We start from the raw sequence: 24,071 nt of genomic DNA, 5'->3' as shown, positions 1-24,071 counted from the left end.
TGGTGCTCTCAGTTCAGGAGGCCGTGTGGGGGCCTTCGGGCCGCCCCCGGCCCCCAGCTCCTCCAGGCTTATCTGGCCTGGAATGGGGGCCGAGACCCCATGGGAATGGCCCTCCTGGCTGCATTTGGATTTACAGCCTCTCCGGTTTGGGCCAGGTCAGAACCCCAGAGGAAAACCACAGCCCTCTGCTCCTCACTTGGGATGAAAATGACGGCCAGGCGTCATGGAAGCACGGGGGGGCCACTTGGGAACTTGGCAAGGATGCGGCTGGTGCCAGGATCAGTTTAGGGAGTGGATCACGGAGTTCCAAACCACCGCGGCCAGGCCAGTGACTTCTGAGAGCAAACTGTGTTCACCCAAGTCGCTGCTCCTCTGTTACCAGGTCCCTGAGCAGCTTTTTTTTTTTTTTTTTTTTTTAAACGTGGGAACATTCTTGAGAGGCTCGGCCTGCTTCCTCGCGTTCCCTGCAAGTTCCATTCGGGACGGCAGGGATGCCCTCCCTCCTGCCCAGAGGTACCAGAGGTGCTGTGGGCATGCGGCCTCGCTTCCCTCTGCCGCCTCCCCAGACAAGGTGTCTGGGGGGGCCTCGGCTATGCAGCCCCGGCCCCCCCCCCTTGCCTCCCTCCCTCCTCGCCACCGACGTTGGGGTCTGGGAAGGTAGCCAAATGCCACTGAGGACACTGCAGCAATAAATCATCCCTCAGCCAACATCTGCAGGCCCCGGGGCTAGCCCCTCGCTGCCACGGCGCTCCCCCACCGGCCCCCACTGACAAAACACCTATTGTCGTGGCCGAGCGAAGAAGACTCGCTCCCACTGACAAAGGGCCTCTGGAGCCAAGTCGCGGGCTGCCAGCGGAGATGCCTGGCTCGCGGTGGGGAGCCCCCCGCATGGTCTTTCTTCCTCCCTGGTTCAAGCTTTTCCTCTCTCGTGGGGGTCCCCCAAAGCCTTTCATTCTGGCTTCATATTCACATAAAGACATCAAGGAAAAAAAACCCAGCAGAAAGAATTATTAGGCATGGCTGTCAAATGCTTTATCAGACAAACAGGGAGGGGGAACACGGTAACCCTTTCCGCGCTGGCCCGACAGGCCTGGTTCCTGAGACCCGGGGGACCGAGGTGCCCAGGGACTGGACACCAGTCGACACCACACCCTCTTGCGCACGCCCGCCTGCACGCCGACACACGCGTGCACGGACACAGGCCTGTTTGTGCACAGGCAGGGGGTGCCCGCGTCCATTTGTAAGCGGATTTCCGAGTCGCTGCACTTGATCTGAAGGTCCTGGCCCGCTTTCCTGGGAAAGGGTGCTCTGACTCTTCCCTGTGGCTCCTTCGCTCTGTGTTACAGTCAGCAGGAGAGGCCTCCTCCCCTTCTCCGTGCCGGCAGGACCCTCTGCCCCCTTTCACCGAAGCGCCTAGGCCATTTCCCCCTTGGAACAGAGGGGTGGCTGAAACCCCAAGTGCCCTGGGAGCCGGAGGACCGTCCCTCCCAGGGTGCATGCCAGGGTGGGGTGTGCCGTCCTCTACACACTGATTCAGAAATCAGATAACCCGGCTGGCTTTTTCGGAGAGTGTTCTGTGCTCAGGAAAGGTGAGGGCAGTCTGGCTGTTAACCCCTGATTTTCTGCTTGCCTCCTCCCGGCCAAGGGCTGTCTCACCAGCTCATCCAACGATTTTGCCACCTGCCCAATTCTAATGGTTTTCTGAAGGGCGGCAGCGGCCCCGGGGCCCGGCTCTCCCCGAGAGGAGGCGCCCAGGACACGAGGGACATCCAGGTCCCAGGTGAGCAGCAAGGGAGGGCCGTGTCCGGCACACTGCAGCCACGAGGCCCCTTAGAATTTGTGGTAAGGGGCACCCCAGGGTGGGCAGCGCCTCGAGATGCATTTTCAACGCAGCCTCCTGGTGCACGGAAACCGAAAACCACATGCCGACAAACGGCTCCCTCGGCAAACATTTTTATTTCCAATTAGCAAAAGAAAAATTGCTAATTTGCTGCAGTTGGACCAGGCTGACGTCTCAATCTGCAGAGTGTCAGTGCAGTGAAAGAAAACGTTTCACACTGTGCCGGCGAGAGCGAGCCTCTCTAAAGAGGGTCAGGGCAGCGGGCCCAGAAACCAGATTGACTGGCCACAGGGCTAAATTACTCACACAAGACGCACATTGTCTGCCGGGCCGGCTCCCGGACGACCTGCTTTCCCATTCTTCCCCCTCGGAGCTGGGGCGGGGGTAGGGGTCCGAGCGTGGGAGGAGAGGGCGGGGGCTGGCGTGCCTCTGGGAGGGGGAGGCTCATCTTCGGGAACCGAGGGAGGCGGGAGCCGGGTTAATGATCACCCAGGCCTGTCTGCGGGGATCGGGAACAGGACGATAAAATTCTCCCAGCGCCCGGCCGCAGCTCTGCACCGGGGAGATTCCGTGGAAGATAATGGCCTCTGGGAGTTAATAGCTGAACAGGCCCAGAAGAGGGGCCGGCTCCACACTGCTCGTCAAGGACGAACCAGCCGCCCTCGCCGTGTCCCCAGTGGCGGCCCCAGCAGCTGGAGTGGGAGGTGGGGGGACCTGCCTGGTCTCCCCAGCGTGGGCGAGCCTTAGGTGGGTGTCCCGGAACAACCCGTCTCCTCTGGGCTCAGGGACCTTGGGATCCAGACCCGGCCAGGGTTGGGGGCTCTCCTTGGGGAGGTAGGGAGGTGGCCGCGCTGGCCACAGATGTTTGGCGCCGAGGTAATAATGAACCTCTCCTGAAAACCACTGACCATGTAACCTCGGCCGGGAGAGCCTCCGGCGGGGCTGCCGAGGACGGGCGGGCCGGCCTGCGTCTCAGGCATGAGCCTCCAGCTGCTCAGATGATCGCCAGTGCCCACGGGAGCTGGGGGCAGGCACTTTGTCCCAAGCGTGGTCCACGCTGGCCTCCATGCGAAGGCCTCGCTCTGTGTGTCCAGTCTGGATCCTCCATCCTCCCGGTCCACACGTGCGAAGCCAGGTCTCAGCACCTTGGCCGTCAGCCCGGGCATCTCACGGGCCTGATCTGGCTCAGACACACCTGCAGGGCCAGTCCAGGAGGTGCCTACAGGCCTCCCTCATGTCCTCTGCCTCTGGTCAGCTCGGTGAGCCTCAGGCCAGGTCACACCTGGGACAGCTCCAGGGCGGCACCAGCTGTCTTGGGCTCGGCAAGCCAGGACCTGCGGCAGGTGTCAGGGCTCCGGGCTCTGCCATCCTCGGGCCCTGCTGTCCAGCTAGGCTGCCCGTGGTTCTCCTCAGCCTGGAAGGCTAGGTGGATGGGGATGTTTGGAATGAGCTGTTGGGTCTAATGGCCCAACCTCAAAGCAGTTCCGATGACGGAGCCTTGCAGCAGTCAGGCGAACAGAAGCTCAGTGACAGAAGCAGTCTGGAGGCACAGAGGCCGCCCACTCACCTCCTCGGAGGCCAGCGCTCAACCCTGCTTAGAGAAAGTCCTTGCTGAGACCTCGTAGAGACGGGTGGCCTGGGCAAGGAAAGACAGCTAGCTCAGCCCGGCTCTGCCCTGGGGGAACCACCACGGTCCCAGCAAAGCCAGCGCCTGTCAGCCACTCAGCACTCAGCGGGTCGAGGATCCACGCCGGCCGGGATGCTGGGCGCCGGCAGTCAAGCCAGTCCGACCCCACCCGGGGAGCAACATTGTCTCACAGCCCAGAGTCCTCTAGGTGGATGGCAGTGGCGGCTCAGGCCGGGGCCGGGCCTGGAACGGCCCCTGCTGACGCCTGCTGTAGGCTGCCACATGCAGCTCTGGCAGAGACAGAGACATTGGAGAAAGTTCCGGCCGGGTCCCACTGTCTCCGTCTCACTCTGATCTGTAGGGAAACAGCCCCTGGAAGACAGAAGCAGAGGCCCAGACTTGGTCCCTCCAGCTACTGGTATGATCTGCTGCTATGTGGCCTCAGACAAGTCACTTAACCTCTCTGAGCAGCTTCGCTGCCTAAGAGGGACAGTCAAGCTGGATAATGTGTGGGACTTCTCTTGCGAGACGCAGAAAGCTGCTGGGTGCAGTGCCTTTGTGTGAAAAGGGGAAGAACGCCCAGGCCTGTGGGAGCCTCGCCTTGTGGGCGCCCTTCGTCCCAAGGGGACCCAGTCTGTAAGTGTTTGTATTTCCTTCAGCAGAAATAAAGAGCTACTTCCCGGGCCACCAACCGTGGCGAAGCCTAACCTCTGTCGGGCAGTGCACGCAGCCCTGTTCCCGAGAAGCAGAGGGAGGGTGGGCACTTTGCCTCCGGCCCCTTCCCTCTGGCCCTGAGCTCTCCGGAGCCCCGGGGACACACACACTCTCACAGGCACAGGATGCAGGCCAGCAAGGACACACGTGTGTGCCGTTGCACCCACACGCATGTGCTGGCCCGCACACCTGAGTCCCTCCTGGAGAGTTCGCTCTCCCCTCACTCTGGCAGAAAAGCCCAGCGGGGGAGAGGGCGGCACAGGAGCCCTCGCAATGACGACGCCACCCTCTGTCCGCCGGCCCCGGGGGCCTGCTCTGTCCCCAGCAGGGGCCTGCGACCCTGGCGCTGGTGCCACAGGAGAGGAGGGTGGTCACGGATGCGCCCACGGGGCCCGGCCTCAGTGGCACAGGTGCCACGACCTTGAGCTCAGGTCCCACGGGGCCCGTCCCCCGCAAAGCCAGCAGCCCGGGTGGGAGAGCTGGTGGCCGCAGACCTCACTGTCCGCTGGAGGCGAGCTGCCCGCCGCCTGCCGGTGCCTGCTCAGGAGGCTCAGGCCGGTGAAGCGCTTCCTGAGGGCCCAGGGCGGCCCGAGCGCTGGAGTCCTCCTTGTCCCAGGAAGGCGTCTCTCCCACCCTCCGCCACAAGGGGTGGGGGCTCTCAGCCCTTCACCAACCGCCCCTCCTTCCTTAGTGGGCTTCAGATGGAAACGGATACCTGCCAAGCAGCCCCGCTGCCCCGCAACCTGCTCTTGCCCCGGCTGCACTCCAGGATCTCCTGGGAGGTTCCACAGACCGGGATGCTGGGCCCTCCTGGGCCACACCTGTGACATCGATGAGACGGGTTTGGGGGGCAGGCATCAGCGTTTTACAAAGACTCTGGGTGTTCCCAGCGTGGGGCTGGGGTCAGGCACCAGAGCCCTCAGTGCTGGGCTGTGCGGTTCTGTGCGTCTGACCGTGTCCACCTGGGGTTCCCTGGCCAGTGGTTCCCAAACCCCAGAGTATGGGCATCTTGCATCCAAAGGGGCTGGAGGAAGTGCAGCTGCCCAGCCTGCCGTCGAAGCCTGGGGCTGGCTGCTCTCCAGAGGGGCCACGGGGGGCCTGAGGGGCGGACGGGCCAGCCCCGGAAGCCACGGCTCCCGGGCTCCCCGGAGCGAGTGGGGGCGCGGGACCACCTGCCCACAGGTGCGCGGCCTCTGCAGAGTGCCCGGATGAGGCCAAAATAAAGGCCTCTTTCTACGGCTAGGGCGCTACCGCGCAAGCCCAGCCCGGGCTGGCGCAGCTGGGGCCCGGCCGCCCGGCCCTGATTGTGGGCGCCATCGATTTTTTGTGGAAGCAAACGTTCCTGGAGTTTATAACACCTGTTATCTTCTGAGAAGTGGAAGCAATGCAGATGAGCCGAAGTTCATCTTCCGGCCCCGCGCCCTCCCCAGCCCGGGCGGCCCCTCCCCGCACGCCGGTGCCCCGGGGCCTCCTCTACACATTTTTAAAAATCGTGACAAAAGGGAGAAAGCCATTCTGGCCATCGAAGTGTGCGGTGTGAAAGCGAGAATGAAACTGCTTGGAGTGTTTGTTCTTCAGCTCAAACGAAACTCATCCGAAGCCTGCTTCTCCTCTCGTGGGCTGCAGGAAGGCACACTGGGAATCCGAACACTCGGACCGCACGGGACAGCCCAGCCCCAGGGGCACATTGCTCAGACGGCCACAGGCCGGTGCGCCCGTCACGGGCGTCAGCCGCGGGACACAGCCGCGGGACACAGCCGTGGGACCAGAGCTGGGAACCAGCTCCCTCCCCGCCTCCCCCAGGTCTACGCTTTATCTCGTGGCTTTTCTCAACTCAAATGCTGCGAGTGGATGACGGAGGGTGCCGGGTTCCCAGGCCCATCAGAAGCTGTTCTCCCTTTTCCAAATATTAAGATAAAAGGGTGTCACTTTGGAAAATGTTAAATATAATAGAAAATCCATTGCGCCAATCAAGAGATTTGTCTTTCGGGGAAGCTCTCGTGTGAGGGAAAGAGGCAGTAATACATCCGCCAGCTCTGCCCCTCGAATAGATAATCAATTTCCCTGAAAGCATCAATAATCAGGGTGGACGTTTATTGCCCCTTGGATGGTTTATCTTTGGGGCCGGGGACAGCAGGGCCGTGATGAATACCAAACCTGCCAGGGAACACAATTAAATGCCGCGAGGATAAAGGATTTTATATCGTGCACAAAAAAGCAATCAGATTCATAATTGAACTCCATCGCATGAGATCGGCCAGAAATAAATATCACACCCCAAAGCGGCTCACTGGAGCCCCGGGTCAGGGGTCAGGCTGCAGCGCTGCCGTGCCGCGCTCGCGCGCCCCTCTGGAGGGCTTAGCCCGTCCCTCTGCGAGTGACCCAGCCTGCCTGTGGGCTCCGTCCCCGCCCCGCCTGTACGTGCTTGGGGCTGCTGTCGCCGCCACCCTTTCCCTCTCTGAGTGGAGAGGGAACATTTTCCTGGTCTGAAGTGGTTTAAACCCGCAGCAGAAGCGCAGGCTCATCTGGCCGATCCCAAGGAGGCCGGTGGGGCGAGGGGTCAGGCCGGCCGTGGGGTAAAAGGACCCTGGGCTCCGCAGGCCGGGAAGGAGCCCCCCCCACCCCGGGAAGAGAGCCCCGTCCTTGGGCAAGGGGGGCCGTACCCGAGGGGACCCCAGGTCCGTCCAGCCCGAGCTCTGGGAGGGCCCCTAAACCCCAGCCCCGGGGGTCCTTGTCTCTGGTAATCTGCTCGCTTCCCATAGGACACAGTGCCGTGGAGGCTCCAGTGGGGAGGCAGGTGGGCCGCTGCCTGGGTCAGAGCCGCGGAGCTAAGCACAGGGGGCCAAGGGCGTCGCCTTCTCGTCCAGCGCCGGGCCCCTCCTGGAGGGGGAGGGGACGCAGGTTCCGGTTCAGGCCTGTTTGGACTTTCTGAGCTTGATTTTCAAAAGAGCCTTGAAAATGTTAGCGTTTAAGGTCATGTGCACTTGGCAAAATACGGCTTTTCGTTTGGAAGGGAAAAAAGGCATAAAGGGCATTTTGGACACAAAATAGCTCTTTAAAACAGCATTTTGATGAGTTAAGTATAAATAAATCAGAAACACACGGATTTCATTTCCTTTAAAAGACCCGTGGGCTCAAACACTAGCGGGAAAAGTGCCTGGCAACGGCGGTTTGGGATTTTGACAAACCCAAATATTTTGAAGAGGTTTCTGTGATGTTTGCACCCAGGTCTCCTCGTCTGCCCTGCCTTCTGCGAGCGCCCAGCAGACTCATCCCCACCTGACTGTGACGCGCAGGTGGTACGTGTGCGTGCGAGTGCGAGTGTGTGCGCCCACACGCGAGCTCGCAGCAGAGAGTAAAAGCAAAGATGATCAGAAAAGTCATAAGCCTTTGAGACTTAAAAAGCTTTCTAACTTTGTTTTGAGGTGGAATGGGGCGGGGGAAAAGCCATGAGAATCCTACGCCGGAGTAGAAAAAAGCCTCGTCCATCTCAAGTGGGCTCTGGAATGAAGTCAGGGAGGTCTGGTCGCTGCCCGACCGTCTGGGTAGCAAGTGGGAAATCCAGCTCCCCGCCCAGCAGCGTCAGCTCAGCAGATGGGGCTCCAGGAGCAGCTGGACGCGTGGGCACCGCAGACACTGGGCGCTGTGCAGTGATCTTCGCCTCTGTAGGGACGAGTGGAACTCGGTGCGGGGGGGTTGCCCTATCTGTGCCCCAGGGGTGAAGGGATAGCCAGCTTCGGGTCCCTGCTGTGACTACCTTCGGGCCAGCTCGGCCTGCGGAGTGTAGGCGGTGCCTGGCAGGTAGGCAGGTTCGAGGATGCTTTGGTGAAAAACACCAGCTTCCCCCTTCAGGTGGCTCAGGAGCCAGGAGGGGAGGCAGAGGGCATCGTCCTTCCCGTCCAGAGCTCCATGGTGCTTGGCAGAGAGACGCTGTGAGGAGCCCCTGGTCACGAATTCTCTGAAGCTCCTGAAGAACAGATACACGTCAAAGACGAGCTAGTGAGGGATTTACTCAGGTTCACGGAGCTTGCTTTTCAGTTTCACAAACAGTGAAGTTCGGGGCTTCCACGGAGAGAGCGCCGAAGCGCCCCAGGCACGTCCACCACGGGGCCTTCCTGGGGAGCCCCACTCAGCACGACCTTTCAGACGGGGTGCGAGCTGGTCCTTGAGCCGGGTGTGCTGTGCACACACACAGCGTCCAGCTCTTATCTAAACATCTGGCCCCATCTCGGCCGCCTCCGAGTCTCTGAGACCTAACTGCTTGCTCAGAGACGTGAACAGAACAGCGGACCACTACGGCCGCCCCCGACACATCTCTCCCCACAGTGTTCCTCTTGGCATCCGATGAGAAAAAAAAAACTTGCAATCAATACTCAAAGTTGGATTCTGAGCTTTTCAGCAGAACTGGGCTCGGAGTGTTTAATAACAAGGTTCCTTACTGCTTGGCCTCTAAATTTATAATAAAAATAAATATTTCCCCTTCCTGATGGTGAAGGCCATGCCAACTGCAGAGAGGAGCTTGGATGGGAGAGGAAGCAATTGGAGACGCTTAAACGCCACAAACATCAACCCCCACGGGTCTTCCAAGGGCCGGGTACCTTCCCGGGACCCCAGGGATGGAGAAGGTCCCCGGCTGAGCCCCGACCACTTCTCTTAATTGTACAGCATTGCAGTAATCAACACCCAGCGCCTTGTCTCTTTAAGACCAGGACGGAACAAAGCCTCAAATTACTAATTACACAAAAACAGTGTCTTTTGCTAATTGGATTGGTTAATGTTCATTAATAAAGCACTTTACGGGTAGGCCTGCGGCATGAAAGAGGCGATTCATACGTTTAATAATAGGCTAATAACTGTCAGTGGTGACTAGTCAGCCACGGTCGCCTGCGCCGACGGTCGGACTCTTCCCAGGTCCCTGGACGGCTGGTGCAAATTAATGCCTTCGCGGGAGCCAGCAGGGCCGCGGGCCCGGGTCTCCCCGCTGCTCGGCAAGGGCCTGGCGGTGCGTGCCCGAGGCCCCAGTGGCGGTTTGGGAAGTCCGTTCACCCTCTAAGGGAAAGCGAAGCCCTGTGATTTCTATTATTTATGGAAGAGCCTTTGGTTAAGCGATTAGGAGCAGGAGCCAGAGCTCTGCATCCTTGTCCTGAGGCTAGAGGCTTAGCTGTGTTATTCAGTGACCCCGGGCAAGCTCCCCGACCTTCACAGACCTCAGTCAACTCAGCTGGAAAATTGGGTAAAAAGATTGTGGTGTCTCCCAGGCAGGCGCTGCTGAGCGGAGGTGCTCGGAGCGGCAGACCGGGGACAAGCCCGGAGAGCAGGGCCGTGACCGTGGCCGGGCGCTGCGGCTCCCGCTCATGGCCGATGTCCGAAGTCAGGAGTCGGGAGCTGTGGGCCTAGAATCAGACCCAGGATGTGGGACTCAGGGCCCGGCTCTGGGACCTGGCTGGTGAAACGCAGAGACCAAATTCCCTCGCTGGCTGCGTTCCTGGCTCTCGCACGGGGGCTCGGAGAGGGCGGTGCTGGTCTGCAGGGAGCTTTGCAGCCGGCACCCCCTTTCCGGCTCCAGCACCCACAGGCACCCCAGCGGTCACGTTCATGCCTCTGTTTCAAGATGTGGCCTCTCTGCCGTATCCCAAATGTCACTGTTTCATCCAAGTAAAAGGTTTTCCTCTTAGAGGAAAACCGGACAAGACTCAGCAGCCAGGAGGCATCACTGGTTTAATCCACAGGGACCCCCTCTTCTGAGGAGCCCCGAGGGAGGGTCTGTCCAGGCCCGAGGGGCTCTCCCTGGCGCGGAAGCCTGGAGACCACAGGGCTTCTAGGGGGAAGTGAACCGGTGAGGGCACTCAAGTGTGTCTCCTCCGTAGACGAGAGGCCTCAGGTGTGGAGCTGGCGGGGGAAAGGGCCAGAGGGCTCCTGTCTCCTTCCGCCGGGTGACTCTGCAAACCTAGGGCATTCCCAGGGCATTCCCCACCGGGAGGACTCTGTTAAGTTCACGAACGTGCCGAAATCCAGACCATTAGACCAAACAAGACATCCAGCCGCGGAGGGCGTAGAGGGAGTAGAGGGGCGGACCTGCACGCCTCCCGAGTCCCGGACAGGAACCAGCAGCCAGCCCGGGGTCGCCTCGAGGTTGTTCCCCAGTGCTTAGGGGCGGGAGCTGGCCTGGCTGCAGGCCACCGAGACGTCCAGGTGTGAACCTCGTCCTTGAACTCAAGCCCGCCCCCAACACAGTCCTGCGGACTTCCTTCTGGCCCCGGTCTCTGTCCCTGAGCCCCACCCACCCCTACTCTCCCCAGCTCTCCGGGGCCCCCACCAGAGGGTCCTCCTCAGGCTGCTCATGGTCTGTCCCCCTCTGTTTCTCCCCGCCCCTCCCCTCCCTGTCACTGACCCCCACGCCCCTCTCTGTCTCTGTCTTTCCCTCCCCCATTTTTCACTGTCTCTGTCTCCCCCGTCTCTCTCTGTCTCTCTCTGTCTCCCCTGTCTCTGTCTCTGTCCCCCCCGCCCTCCGGGTATGGGACACTCTGGACCGCCCCCAGCCCCATGGGCAGTCCTCCCACAGACCTTCTGTGGTTCATAGCCTGGCCGACCTCAGCTCTCTTCTCAACCTTTGGAAAAAACAAATAAATTACGTTGCTGAACAAGATCTCTCAGCTCCAGGAATAGAGTCTTAGAAATCTGATCGTGTCCAAGAGCACTCTGTGAGCGCGGGCAGCACCTCCCCGAGGCCGTGTTCTCCCAGGCACGGGCTGCGCGGACAGCGCCTCCCGCGGCGCCGACGGCCAGCAGACCCGCTCCGGGGTCGTGGGGCAGGCCCGGAGAAGCACGCAGCCTGAGCGGGCCCCGGGGGCCCTTCCAACCCCCCGGACGGCCCCGGGGGGGGGGGCACATGCTCCCTGGGCCCCCTCTGCCCCCTACACTAGGGGGGGTCATTTTTCTGAGTCCATCCACAGGCAGACGGTGACCTTGTCACGTTACACTGATAGGCACGCCACATGGCTGGAGAGCATCAGAGTGTCACCCTCCCCGGCAGTGTGGCCCAAGTGGCCACTCCTGCTGCAGGTCCCCGGCTGGTGGGAGCGTGTTCCCACCTCACCCCCTAGGGTCTGTGGACTGGGTTCCAGCGGCCCCTTCTGACTTCAGGCAGGAAAACCCGAGAAGGATCACAGAGGCCCACGCTTGCCGCCAGGACCGCAGAGAGGAAGGGCACACGTCTCATGCCCTTGTCGGAGACTTTCCACTACCGGACGCAGGCCCCGAGGAGAGCAGTGGGGTCCAGACCTCGGTTCCCAGCCCACCGGGGCGGGGGGGAGCTGTGGTCTTCTGCAGCGACATGACCCTCGTGCGTGCCGGTGACTCGTTAGAAAGAGGGGACGCGGAATAAAATCGCGCTCTGTGCAGAAGTCAGGACAGTGAGCAGGTGCTTTGGGGTCTGCGTTTCGTTGGTGAGCAGTTCTCTGCACTTCTGGGGGTGTCACTGTGGCCTGACGTGCAGGCACGTCTCCCTGCAGCTGACGGGGATCCCTGGGTCCTCGCAGTGTCGTCAGAAAGTGAAATCAGTGGAGGGCAGTGTCGGGCACCACGCTCCCCAGCGGAGGGTCTTGAGAGCTGGAATTCCACCTACAGTCCACATCCCGCTCCCGGGGGTCCAGGCGGCTCTCCCAAAGGCAGTGGCGAGAGCGGCCCCGGAACTGCCTTCGAGACCCTGCATTGTCATGAAGATGTGTCCCCCACCCACAACCCCACGGCCCCCCAGGCAGAACCTCAGCGGGCCAGACCCTCCCGGCCACCGGGCCCTCCCTGGGAAGGGACCCCCCCCCCCCATCTCCGGGGAGGCCGAGCATCCAGAGACGTCGAGGGGCTCGAGGTAGAAGGTCCAGTGGGTGTCTGGAGATTTTCTTTGTGACAATTTTAAGCAAAACAAACAGGAAAAAAGAGAGAGAGAGACAAGGAACAGGGTGGTTTCAAACTGCTTTCCGATTTCACACCGTCTCTTCCTGGCGGGAGGCTGCAGCTGAGAATGCGCTCCGGGCGGCGGGCTGGGCGCGGCGCTGCAGCTGCTCGCAGGATCAGGTGTTCTTGGGAACCCGGCTCGCTGGCCGCCCCGCGTCTCTTGGCTGCTGAGCAAAGCTGCCCTGGGACAGGGGAGCCGTCTCTGCCCGCCCCAGCCTCCGTGCTGACCGCGCACTCGGAAGCCTCGTGCCCACATCTCCGAGGACACAAGACCTCCTTCCTCCTTCCTCCGGGCGACAGTGTCTGCCCTGGGCCAGGGGGCAACGTGCTTCTTCTGCAGAGGACCAGGCAGTGAACACGGCCGGCTGTCTGTGGTTTTACTTTCACAATCCTTTAAACACGGAATGGCTCTCTTAGCTCACAAGCTGAACGGACACCGGCCACAGGCAGGATCTGCCCCGCTGACCCCACCAGGGGCCAGAGGCCAGGCCGCCGGGAGGCCCTCTGCCCACGAGGCTACCCCCCGCCCTCCACAAGGGCTTTGCGGCTGAGCCTGGGCGGTCGTTACCTCCTCGCAGCAGCAGCAGCCCTGTGTTCTTGGGAAGCAGCCTGGGTCCCACGCCCGTTCTCATCTCCCTCGTCGCTAGGTCGCTGTGGGCAGTGTGGGCGCCGCCTCTGTTCCAATGCGTTTGCCGCCAGTTTGCAGATGAGGGAGTCGAGGCTGGCTAGCAAGGGTGCATGGGTTAGCCAAGGCGGCTCTGAGCCAGGGTTCTCTGTGCTGCCCTGTGAGGGCCCCTGAGCGAGGAGGGTCCCGCCAACGCCCCGTGTCAGCCAGGAAGCCCCGAGAAGCATCCCCCGGGGCAGGCAGCCCGGGGCATGCCCGAGCCTGGGAAGTCCCTCGGCTGCGTTGTCAACGTGACTGCCCCTGAGCTGGAAAGGCAGGAGGCGGCCCACGGAGTTTGCTTGGGAATCCGAGGCGGAGTGGGGGTGGGTGGGCCGGCCAAGCTTCGCGGGTTCAACCTGCCTCCCTCCCCGAGGGCCAGTCCGGGCCCCCGGGGCTCCTGGCTGCAGGGGCTGCTCTCCTCTTGAACCCAAACCCTCAGAAGGGAGCTCTGGCACCAGATGCTGGGGCATGGAGGCTGCAAGATTCCAAAGCTGCCCATTTTCCACAGCGGATCAGCGCGGAATTCCTCGACACAGCTGTTGCTGTAATTGGGTCCCATTAGGAAAGTGTGCGGTCTTGTTCGGGGCCCTCTGCCCCCCACCGCCCCCGCGCACGGTGGTCTCGAGTTAGCAGGGCAGCTGTGACCAAAGCCCGCGCGCTCAGCTCTGCCGCACTGTCTCCTCCCTACAGATTGGAAACATTCCTTGTGGGAGACACAGCACAGCTCCTTTCCCTCGTCTTTCCCTCCCGCCCCCTCGCCGCCCTCCCCCCTCCCCCAGCCCCGCTTGATGCTCCAAATGGAACCAGTTCTGGGGAGGCTGCGTGACCTGACGCCTCTGGGCACGGACCCACGGGAATCCCGGCTCTGCCACTTCCCAGCTGTGTGCCGCTGGGTGAGGAACTCAGCCTCTCTGAGCTCAGCGTTCCGGAGGGCAAGTGGGGATTACTAGAAGGTTATCGTGAGCTGAATGCAAGGACTCAGAGGAGACTTCGGCAGGGCTGACAGTCACTGGCACTATGGTCATTGCTAATTTACTGTAACCAGAAGTGGAAACAGTGTATCTCTGGCTTCACCGGCGTGCACATGAGCAGACCCCCGAAGTGAGAGCCCACTAGCATCTGCGGAGGGAGCAAGTGCAATAATGGAAAGATGAGAACCAGAGGCCGGAATTTTATCGGAAAGGCCTCGGTCCCCCAGGGCGTTGCCCCACAGGCACAGTGACCACTGGTTGTGCCTTTTCACTTTGTGTCACTTCTCTGTCCCTGGAAAGTGCCGCTCACGTTGTGAAGAGAATTCGCATTCACCTCTGCGCTGAAGCGCAGGGGCACGATCTCTGACCCTCCACCTTCAGGCTGTTAAAGGTTACCCCAAACCCCAGAGGTGGCGGTGGGAACTCACAGCCCAGGAAGAGCCCGAGTCCCGGGGGGTTGTGGGGGGGGGGGGTCAGGTTCCAGCCTCAGCCCAGTCGCGCACGCGCACACACCCCACCCCCGCCCCCCTTGGCTCTCTGGGCTTTCAGACTCGTGTGTGGCAAGCAGCCTTGGCTGGAGATCTATGACCCCTTCTTATTCACTTATGATTATTAAGGATCATCTTAACAAACAAGTTATCGATGAGCCGGGTCAAGGTGAAGTGCATTAATATGACTCTGTCAATGTGCAGGTTATTTCTATAACGAGAAAGGGCTGAGCATGAAAGACAGATGCGTGTGTAGAACCACTAACTGACCTGTGATTTATTTCCCCCCTTGGGAGACACCGAGGTGCAAAGGCACCAGGCTGCAGGGTCCCGGGAGCAGCTTCTCTGGACCGGCTGTCGTCAAGGTGTCCGGGGGGTCTGTGTCTGGGGCGGTCTGAAGGTCCAGGAGCCATCACGCACGGCCCGCGGGAGTCCTCCGGCATGAGGACAGCAGGGAAGTTGGTCCCGCGTGCGGCTGACACTTGCGGTGAATGAGCCACGTTCTGGGGCCGCAGAAGGGTTGGCTGCACAGGGACATATGGCTTTCAGAACATGAAAGAACGTTCTAGGAAACCCAGTGGGCACGTGTTAAGGCCGTCCTGTCTCCAGCCCCCGAGTGGCTGCTGGAGAGTGGGGACATGGACCTGTCAGCCCCCTTTATTTGTCCTGGCAGAGCCAGGAGCCCTCGGTTCTCCGGAGCTCTCACGAGGGCTCCCCCTTGGCTGGGGGACTTCCCACATCCCCCGTTAGCTCACCTGGTGCCCCGGGGGTGTGCTGGACTCTAGACAGGACCCAGAACGGGGCACCTGGGGGGACTGGTGACAGTTGTGGTGGTTTTCTCTTCCGGGGTCTCATCCCTGACGCATCTTCCTCTGGGCCGGCCCGGGTGCCTGTCACCTGGGTTCCTGGGACGGAGGTCATTCTGTGCTCCAGCCCAGACAGTGCCTGGCAGTGGGGATGCTGCACCCGTGTCCAGGGCGCTGGTGCAGGACATGCAGGAGGGGTGGCCTTCTGGCATCAGGGATCAGGAGGGGTAGCCCCCACACGTCCTCATCCAGGCCGTGCGACCCCAAAGGAGACGGTGAGCCCTGTGCCCATCAGACATTGGTGTCTGATCTCTAGCCTGGGGTGCAGACACCCGGAGAGCAGGAGGGAAGGAGACGGGGGGCAGTGGGTTATGTCCCTGGGAGTCTTGCCAGGCTCACCAACTTTCAACACTAAGTTCGCAGCCCAGAAAATGTGGCTTTTCTTCTGGGTCGGCCCCCGGGACCCTTCTGCAGGGCTGAGACCTCCCTAGTACTCACGGTCCCTTCCAGCTCTTGGCTTTCTCTGCTCTCACCCAAACCCTCAGAAGGGGACTCTGGCACCAGACCCAGAAACACGCAGCTCTGCAGAACTTTCCCCCGGTTTCCGGGGCGTGCTTGTCCAGTGCCTGGAACCGGCTATTGCGAGGCCCCTGGATGCACCAGTCGCTCCCCTTCTAAGGCGGAAAGTTATAGCTTGTCACAAGTCATTGACTGGACGTGCCACATGTCACCCTGCTCTTCTGATTTACAAGCACTTCCTTTGGGGACATCAATCTTCCAGAAGCAGGAGGAGGAAGCTGGCCACCAAGGCCAGGTGCGACCCTGGACATGCATCTCCCGGGACAAGGATCTGCGGGTACCGTCCAGGGCTCAGTCTTCAGCTCGCCGCCAGCAGGGGAGAGGCGGGGGGGCCCGTGCCAGGCTGCCAATGTACGCGTGGACCCGGCGGCGCTCCCTCACCGGTCTGGGCCACGAGCCTGCTGTCCTGTGCCCGGGAGCTCAGCTGGACACGGAGCCCACCACTGGGACCAATCTAGGAGGGCAGGGGCTCCCAGGCCGGGTCAGGGCTGGACCCAGGACCCCCCACTCAGAAAGTGCTCAGGAAGGGCTGAGCAGTGTCTTCTAGGGGCAGGGGCTCTGAGACCCGGAGCTGCCCAGTGTGTGCGGGAGTTCGTCAGAGCTAGGGTGGCCGGCACTCTCTTCTCTCTTGAAAAGGATCGCCCTGGGGGTGGGCAATCTAGGGAGAGGGGATCCTTGCAGACAATCCCCCAGACAGCTGCCACCCCCAGGGAGGATGGCCAGCCCAAGCGCTGTCCCCAAGCCCACCCCTGTCCCCATGGGATCAGACACAGGGGACGGGCGAGGTCACTGCAGGGGCAGGCTGAAGGGGCCGCCCCGTGCCTTCCTGTTGCCTGTGGCACAGCCCCAGAGCGGCCTGGGTGGGCTGCGGCCCAGGCCGGGAGCTGGCGGCAGTGAGAAGTGGGACCCGCACCCAGACAGCTCTGAGGAGCCTGTGACCCCGGGTCAAGGACGGGGACTTGCCGTCTGCTGGGGGCATTGGCGATGAGGTTGGCTAAGGCTCTGAGCTGTTAACCAGGTGGCTTGTGGACTGGGGGAGCTGGGGAGCCCCAGGCTGTTGGCACGGCCCTTATTTCCCGGCGTCCTTTGTCAGCAAGACGCACGCACGGTTGCAGCGAGAACTCTGTTCCATCAGATGCCTGGGTGACCTGCATCGGAGGCCAGGCAGGCCCACACCTGCGCTGCCTTCAGTCTCTCCTTGGCAAAGGGGCTGACAGGCCTGCCCCGATCTGTGCCCCTGCCCCGCCGGCCCCGCTCACCACGGTCCCCGAGGGCCAGCAGCCTCAGAGGACGCCAGCGGGGTGCGGTGGGAGGCTGCGCTCCTTCTCTGTGCCTCTCTCACCTAACGGCGACCCCGCCCGTCCTCACAGGCTTGTCCCGGGTTTTGGTGCTTCGCGTGAGCCCAGAGCCCGGAGCAGCGCCCACTTGGCCCTCTGTCCTCCGACACTTCAGTGTTGTTCCCTGGGCGACCTCTGACAGCTCCCCAGCTAATGGCGGGGAACCAGGGCCACAGCCTGAGCCCTGCCCCCGGGGCCCACCGTGTGCACCGGCACGCGGGCCAACAGGGGAGACGCCCGTGTTCTCCGCAGGGTGGACCCCTGACTCCAGCCAGCTGGGGACCAGGGCTTATATGAGGCTGCCCTGCCCCGCCATGTCCTGCAGGCCCTCCTTCCTCCCCTGCTCTCCACCGGCCCCCACCCACCCATCTCGCCAGCACCAGCATCCCTGCTCACCCTCAGAGGCAAATCGAACCCCGCCCAGCCCATGAGGATGCCCCGCTGGGCCCCGGGGGCCTTTCCAAACCTGCCTGTCTCTTCTGTCTTCTGGGCCGGCTCCCCAGCCCCCGCCCACCTCTGCCCACCTCCACCCCTACTTCCTGCTTCAGCACTCCCGCTCCCAGAAGCTCCCAGACCCCTTGCTCCGTGGTCTCAGCCGGAGTCTATGGGGCCCCTTCTGTGTTCGTGGTCGTGTTGCTGAAGGAGCGGGCGGGTTTGAAGCAGCTGATACCGGAGTCAGCACAGCTTCAAGGCACCTTCCACGGAGCAGCGCAGGCACAGGGCACTCAAAGGCCGCTTCTGCAACGAGGCTGGGCAGGAGGCCCGGGACAGACAGGGCCGGAAACCCGGGGAGAAGCCTCGGGGGCAGGAATCCGTTCACTCACTCCGCCGTTCACTCTGCAGAAGGGCCGGCGCGGGCACCCGCACCCCCGGGCCGGGCAGGGTGTCCAGCCGAGGAGCGTGTGCCACGCCGAGAGCAGCCAGCGGACACAGTGTTCTCGGCACGTCCGTCCACAGGCAAACCGTGCCCGGTGAGCTGGGTCCGGGCAGGGCCGTGCTGGCCAGAAAAGCCGTCTGCACCTCGTTAGCTCCTGCAGCCTCACCCCCAGGGGTCAAGAGAGACAGAGGCGCCCGCTCCCAGGGCAGAGGTCTAGCGGGGAGCATCTGGGAGAAGCAGGGGTGAGTCTAGATAAAAACCTTGCATGAAGCCCTGGAGGCCGAGTGACCTGTGGCTTCTTGTCGACCAAAGAAAAAGCTGGGAAGCTGGGACGTGGCTGTCCCTCACGCAGGTCTGCTTCCTCCCGTGGGACCCCGGGTGGGCTTCTAGGAAGGAGCATGGACCCTGACTTTGGGGTCCCAGGCAGGAGGCTTGGGCGATGCCTGGGGGGCCAGGAGGGGAGGGGCGGGGAGGGGCGGGGCGGGGAGGGAGGGCAGGCGAAGATGTCGGGCTGGGAATGTCAACAGCGTGCGGAGACCTCTGTGCGTTTCAGGACGGGCCCTCTGAAGGAGCCTGGGTCCTTTTTCGTGCCGTACTTGACTGTGTAAATATTTTTCTTAGGAGTCAAGAGAGAGTCTGCATTCATTGGGTAAGATCTCACTTGAAAGAACTGAGACGGATCTGTTTAGGCACAAAAGCTAAAAACACTGTCCAAGGCGCCTTTCAAAAAAATCATTTCTGTAGCTCAAACACAGCCAGGCTAAGGGTTTTTTTTTTTTTTTTAATGCAAAAAATAAATAAATATTCCCCGCTCCCAGTTGAGAGCTCAAGAGTTTGTGTCAACACCATTGGAGCCTTTGCTTTGGGAGCCAGAGTGGGCCCGGCCGGTGACGCTGCCCTCACGGTTCCTGGCAGAGCTGCCAGCGGGACCGGCACCCAGCCCGCCCGGCCCGGCCAGGGGAGGGCCCTCGCCTGGGAGGGTCTGGCTGGGGCTTAGGTGCGAGTCCTGGTCAGGAAGGCTGGCATGTGGCTTCTTTCCACCGGATGCACCCCCAGCGGCCTCCCGGGGCCTCCAGTGTCAGGAGGCCGGGACACGGGACGCCCAGCAGCTCTTTGACCTTCGCCCCGTCCCTCTGACTCCTGAGCCTCCGCTTCCCGTCTGTAAAGCCGGCCTGGTGGCAGCAGTCGCCCAGAAGGGGCTGTGGTGAGATGGTGCGGGGACACGCCTTCACGGGGCCTGGACGCACCCCCTGTGCCCCCCAGAAGGACTGCCCATCACCATCGTCCTGCGCCGTCACCACGTCACTGCCACATTTACACCAGGGACAGTGACCGTCATGGTAGGACTCCGATCCGGTCGGAGACTCAGCCCGAGAAGCATTCTTTAACAAGCGCGTCCTCCCAGAGGGGCCACGGGCAGGGGCTGAGGAGCCGGACATGGCGCGGCCCTGGGAGCCGCGGTGGGAGCTCCCTGGGCCCGTGGGAGGACACAGCTCAGCTGGGTGTAGATCCCTCCTGAGGGGGCAGGCTGTGTGGGGTCCACAGCCGCTGACCTCCAGGGGTCACCGTCTCAGCCTTGACCTGCCAGCTCAGACTGCGTCCCGCAGTGTCCAGAGGTCAGGAGGGTGCGGCTCAGAGCCGGGCTGGCATGGGGGCGGCTCTCCACCATGCCCTGGCGCCCCAGCCCCGCTCCCAGGACAACCCTGGGCCGTGACCGGCCCGGACAGCCCTGGCGCTGCCCATGGGGGCCTTTTCAAGGGAGGGGCCTTGGAACCAGCTTTCAGCCCCCTCTGGACCCAGACACTGGGCTTTGGGTGGAAAAGGCAGCTTCAGCGGTGGACAGGAGAGGGTCAGACAGAGGTGCGGGCTTGAAGGCCCAGAGTAAGAGGTCAGCAAATGAGGGTGCTTGGTGACCTCTCAGACCACAGGCCAGGCTTCTCTCTGGTTTTGGGAGCTGCGTGGCGGGGCCCCGTCTGGGCTTCCTCCTGGAGGTATGTTTTCAGATGCTTCAATAACAGATGACTTGGAAGGGAGAGAAACCTTCTGGGATGCATCTGTGACACCAAGCAGAAAGCCTGGCGCCCTCGGGGGACACGCCAGAGCTCCAGAGCTGTGAGCAAATGGACGTCTGTGTGTGTCTCCTCTGGGCGGACTTCTTGGAGAACAGAGGGTATTTATTTTAAGAGTCGAAAAAGATGTTTTGAGCAACCCCACTTAGCTCAGTCCTGGCATGGAGACCCACAAGAGAAGCAAATGCTGGAGGGCAAACCTCGCTTTTTTGGCTAAACCGCTTAATCAAAACACACCTAATACTTCTGCCGGTGCGGAGACGGGGTTGAGCGCAGAGGCGGCCGTTGCCAACGGCCGGCCGGCCCGCGGCACGCATGCTGAGGACTCAGCGAGCAAAATAAAGAGGGTTTTCAGCAAAGCGGTGGCTCTGGCAAGAGGAAGGCCAGGACAGAGGCTCCAGAAGGGGCGCACGGGGCGGGTGTTCGCCCGAGGTCAGCGGTGGGGAAGAGCAGAGGTAACGCCCTGCACACCTGCGTCTGCGGGCTGTTACGTCAGGGCAGGTAGAGATGCTGCGGGAACAGGCAGCCCCAGAACCCGACCCTGCCCCACCCCCAGGAGGTTGCTTCTTTCTTCAGAGTTGTTGGCGGAGGGCTAGGCTGCCCCTAGATAGGGGTGTCCGTCCCGCTGGGCTTGATGCCCCCACCGCTCCCTGCATCCCGTGACCGGGAGACCTTGTGTCCTGCTCGCCGTGGTCCTACAGCTGTGCTTCAGGCCAGCTGCACTGCTCCCCCCAACCCCCGCCCGACCGATGCCCACGGCTGTGTGGTCTCTCTTGCTTGTTGTGTTGCGCTGGCGTCTCGACCTGTTAGGGGCAGCGTGGTTTGAATGTCCACGTCCACAGCTCCTCTGACCACAGGCTCCTGGGTGGGGTGGGCGGAGGCCGTCACTGAACCTGGGGCACGGACCTCGCTGGACTCTTCCGGGAGGGAAAGAAGGGCCTTGACGCGGCATGACCGGTCCCATTTGGCCACTTCACAGCAGCTGACGGAGGACAGTGGCTCTGAGCACCCTCAGCCCGTGTCCTCTGGGACAGTGGGGCTGGGTGAACGGCTGTCTTAAAGGACAGCGGAGAGCAGGGGGGAGGGCCGTGTGGTGCTTGTGATGTGCCCGCTGGCCAGGCTCTGCCTGGAAAGTTTCTCCTGCTGGTTTTTGATCACAGGTTTCTGGGTAAATTGGGAGTGGTCTGTGTGGGTGACTCGGACGCAGGGCCTGGAGCCAGGGGGGACGCAGGGCCTGGAGCCGGGGGGACGTAGGGCCTGGAGCCGGGGGGACGCAGGGCCTGGAGCCAGGGGGGACGCAGGGCCTGGAGCCGGGGGGGACACGGGGCCTGGAGCCGGGGGGACGCGGGGCCTGGAGCCAGGGGGGACGCAGGGCCTCGAGCTGAGGGGACGCAGCCCGCTCGTCTTCAGAGAGAGGGGCTGAAGGGGGAGCAGAGAACGAAGGAGGCCAGGGTCCCCCAAGTCACAGTGAAGATGAACTGGCCAGGAGCTGACTGGCGTGGCACAAATTCCAACGAAGGGGCTGCGGGCAGGGGCGGCTCCCACAGGGGCCGGCAGAGGGTGCTGGGGGCAGAAGGCCTCCCGCTGGCTCTCCCACAGAGATGGCTCACACCTCAGGCGGAGGGGACCTGGGCTCTGGAACCTATCTCCCCACGGACACGGGAGGCCGTCCCTTCCAACCAGGATTGGGGGGGGGGTGGAGCCCAGGAGGCCAGGTCCTGCCCCTGTGCGCCTCTCTTGGGACACCAGGGAGACGAGAGAGAACCTTCCTCCACGATGCTGCCCGCGACAGGCAGAGCTGGGAAGGCCCGGCTCTGGTTTCCGCTCAGCCTTTGACTCACATCAGGTCCACGGCGGTTTTTATGCTGGTGGAGGCTCAGCTGCAGTGTGGACAGCGGTGGAGGCTCGCCAGCCCGTCTCCCTGCCTCTCGGGAGCCGTACGGGGTCAGGGTGTCCGGGGGCCCAGGGGTGCTGGAGCCGAAGCAGGCAGATTGTGCCCAAGGATGAGCCCAGAGCTTGCTGCCAGCGTAGCCCGGAGCCCCCTTGTCTCCCCGAGGCAGCTTCTCCCGGTTCCGAAATCGGTGACCAGCGCTGTCGGCGATCAGAGGCATAGCCGGCGTGGGCACGTGACCAGCCGGGCCGGCCGAGAAGGCCAGCTCGCCCCCTTCCTCAGGACAGTCTGTGCGCAGCGTGCTTGCCGGGGCTTCGTGGCCCCTGCACCTGGGCCGGAGGGTCCCTGGAGCCCCTTCCCTGGAGCCGTCCCCGCGGCAGAGTCGCTGGACGTGGCGTCCCCAGGGTCGTGAGACCCGGCCCTCAGATGGCAGGCGCTGGGTGGGCCTCCTCTGTCCGTCTCGCGGGGCAGGACCCAGGAGGGGCCGCTCCAGCGGGTGCACCCCTTCTGTGCTTTTGCGCCGTGTCCTGGGGCTGTGCTGCTTTGAAAAATCAAAGCACAGATTTATCCCTCTGGCTCAAGCTCCCCTCCTAAGGGACAGGCTGGTGAACCACAGAGCTCAGGGCCCATGGTGACTCCCCATCTGCCTCCTGGGGAGCATGGCCCCTCCTGGGGAGCACAGCCCCTCCTGGGGAGCACGGCCCCTCCCCTCCTGAGGAGCACAGCCCCTCCTGGGGGGCGCAGCCCCTCCCCTCCTAGGGAGCACGGCCCCTCCTGGGGAGCACAGCCCCTCCTGGGGAGCACGGCCCCTCCCCTCCTGGGGAGCGCGGCCCCTCCCCTCCTAGGGAGCACGGCCCCTCCTGGGGAGCACGGCCCCTCCTGGGGAGCACGGCCCCTCCCCTCCTGGGGAGCGCGGCCCCTCCCCTCCTGGGGAGCGCGGCCCCTCCTGGGCACTGCAGGTTTTCCTGGGATCTCTTGCCTCCTGTCCCGGCACTGACTGAGCCTCCGGCCAGCCCTCTTGGCTCTGGGTTTGGGAGTGAAAATCAGACAGGCAAGGGGGCAGCCCGTCTGCTGCAGAGCTCAGCCCCCAGCATCTGAGGGCACCTCGTCTCCCCTACGGCCTGTCCAGCCCAGGCCCGGCGGGAACCGTGCACCTGGCGACCGGGTCTCTCCCAGGGAGACCTTCCCAGTGTCTCTGTTGGTCCCTCTTCTGCCTCATTCTCTGTTTTCACTGCTAGTCACATTCCAAACCACAATTTCAGAATCTATTAAAAGAAACATAAAATCCCCAATTGGTTAGAATTCTCAACATTTAAAAATATGACTTATTGTTATTACAGCTGAGCCCGGGCAGCTCCGCCAGCGTTTTGGAACTCAGCGTCCTGGCCCGCTGACCCGGCCTGCGTGGGCACCGGCGGGCACTCTCCTCCACGCTTGTCATTTGAAAAGGCAATCGTGTCATTTTAAGAGGAGAAACAAGGCCGCTGGATTCGACTCCACGTCTCATTTCATTTTTCGAATACTAGGTTCCGCCTTGGTTTCTCTTCCTGTGGAAACGGCACGGCCGTGTGTCTCCATGTCTGTGCACCGCGCTTGTGATCCAGAAGGGAAAACCCGTTTACACAGCTAATTTGTCGGCTTGCTTAGCTCAGAGAGCGCTCCGGGACCTGCCGCTGAAGTGCCACCCCTCTGGAGTGGAACTTGCTGGTTTTTAGGAGACGCCAGCCAGGCAAAATGCTACATCTCTCCAGAGCTGAGCCAAGGAGAGCTCTGAGTTGAAACAGTCGGGTGGAAGAAAGATCCAGGATGGCTGGCACGTTCTTTCCTCACTGTCCCAAGCCAGTGTCCGTGGGCAGAGGGGAGAGCAGGCATCCTGCGCGGCCCACCGCCCGCTGCTGGGGGAGGGGCGCACCCTGGGCACGTGCGCGACGCTGAAGCCACTGCTTCTCTGCCTTGGCCTGATTTCCTTTGAGAAGCCTCCTCCAAAACCCACAGAGAAATGTCCCTTTCCCTGGGGTCGGGGATAAAGAACAAGCTAGAAATGGTGCCACCTCTGATTTTCCAGAACAGCAGAAGCCAACATATGGTGTCAGCTCCCCTCCCTGCCTGTCCGTCCCCCATCCCTTGCCCCTTCCCCATCCACGGCCTGGCCTCAGGCAGCAGTGCAGGGATGCAGCTGACCTCTGCCCTCTGCTCTGGCCTCCACCACGTCTGTCCCTGTGGCTGGTGTGGCCGAGTCCCAGGCTGAGCCCGCT

The 24,071-nt window shown here is 62.4% G+C and overlaps 1 protein-coding gene across 3 annotated transcripts in view; it reads left to right on the top strand.

The window, feature by feature from the left end:
- Window positions 1-24,071, top strand: part of PRDM16 (PR/SET domain 16) — a 309,180-nt gene that overhangs the window by 131,166 nt on the left and 153,943 nt on the right. The gene's annotated exons all lie outside the window — the stretch shown is intronic.

Source organism: Camelus dromedarius, chromosome 14 (assembly GCF_036321535.1).
Source record: "Camelus dromedarius isolate mCamDro1 chromosome 14, mCamDro1.pat, whole genome shotgun sequence".
NCBI lineage: Eukaryota > Metazoa > Chordata > Mammalia > Artiodactyla > Camelidae > Camelus > Camelus dromedarius.
Note: the sequence above shows the minus strand (reverse complement) of the source record. Positions and strands in the feature narration are given on the sequence as shown.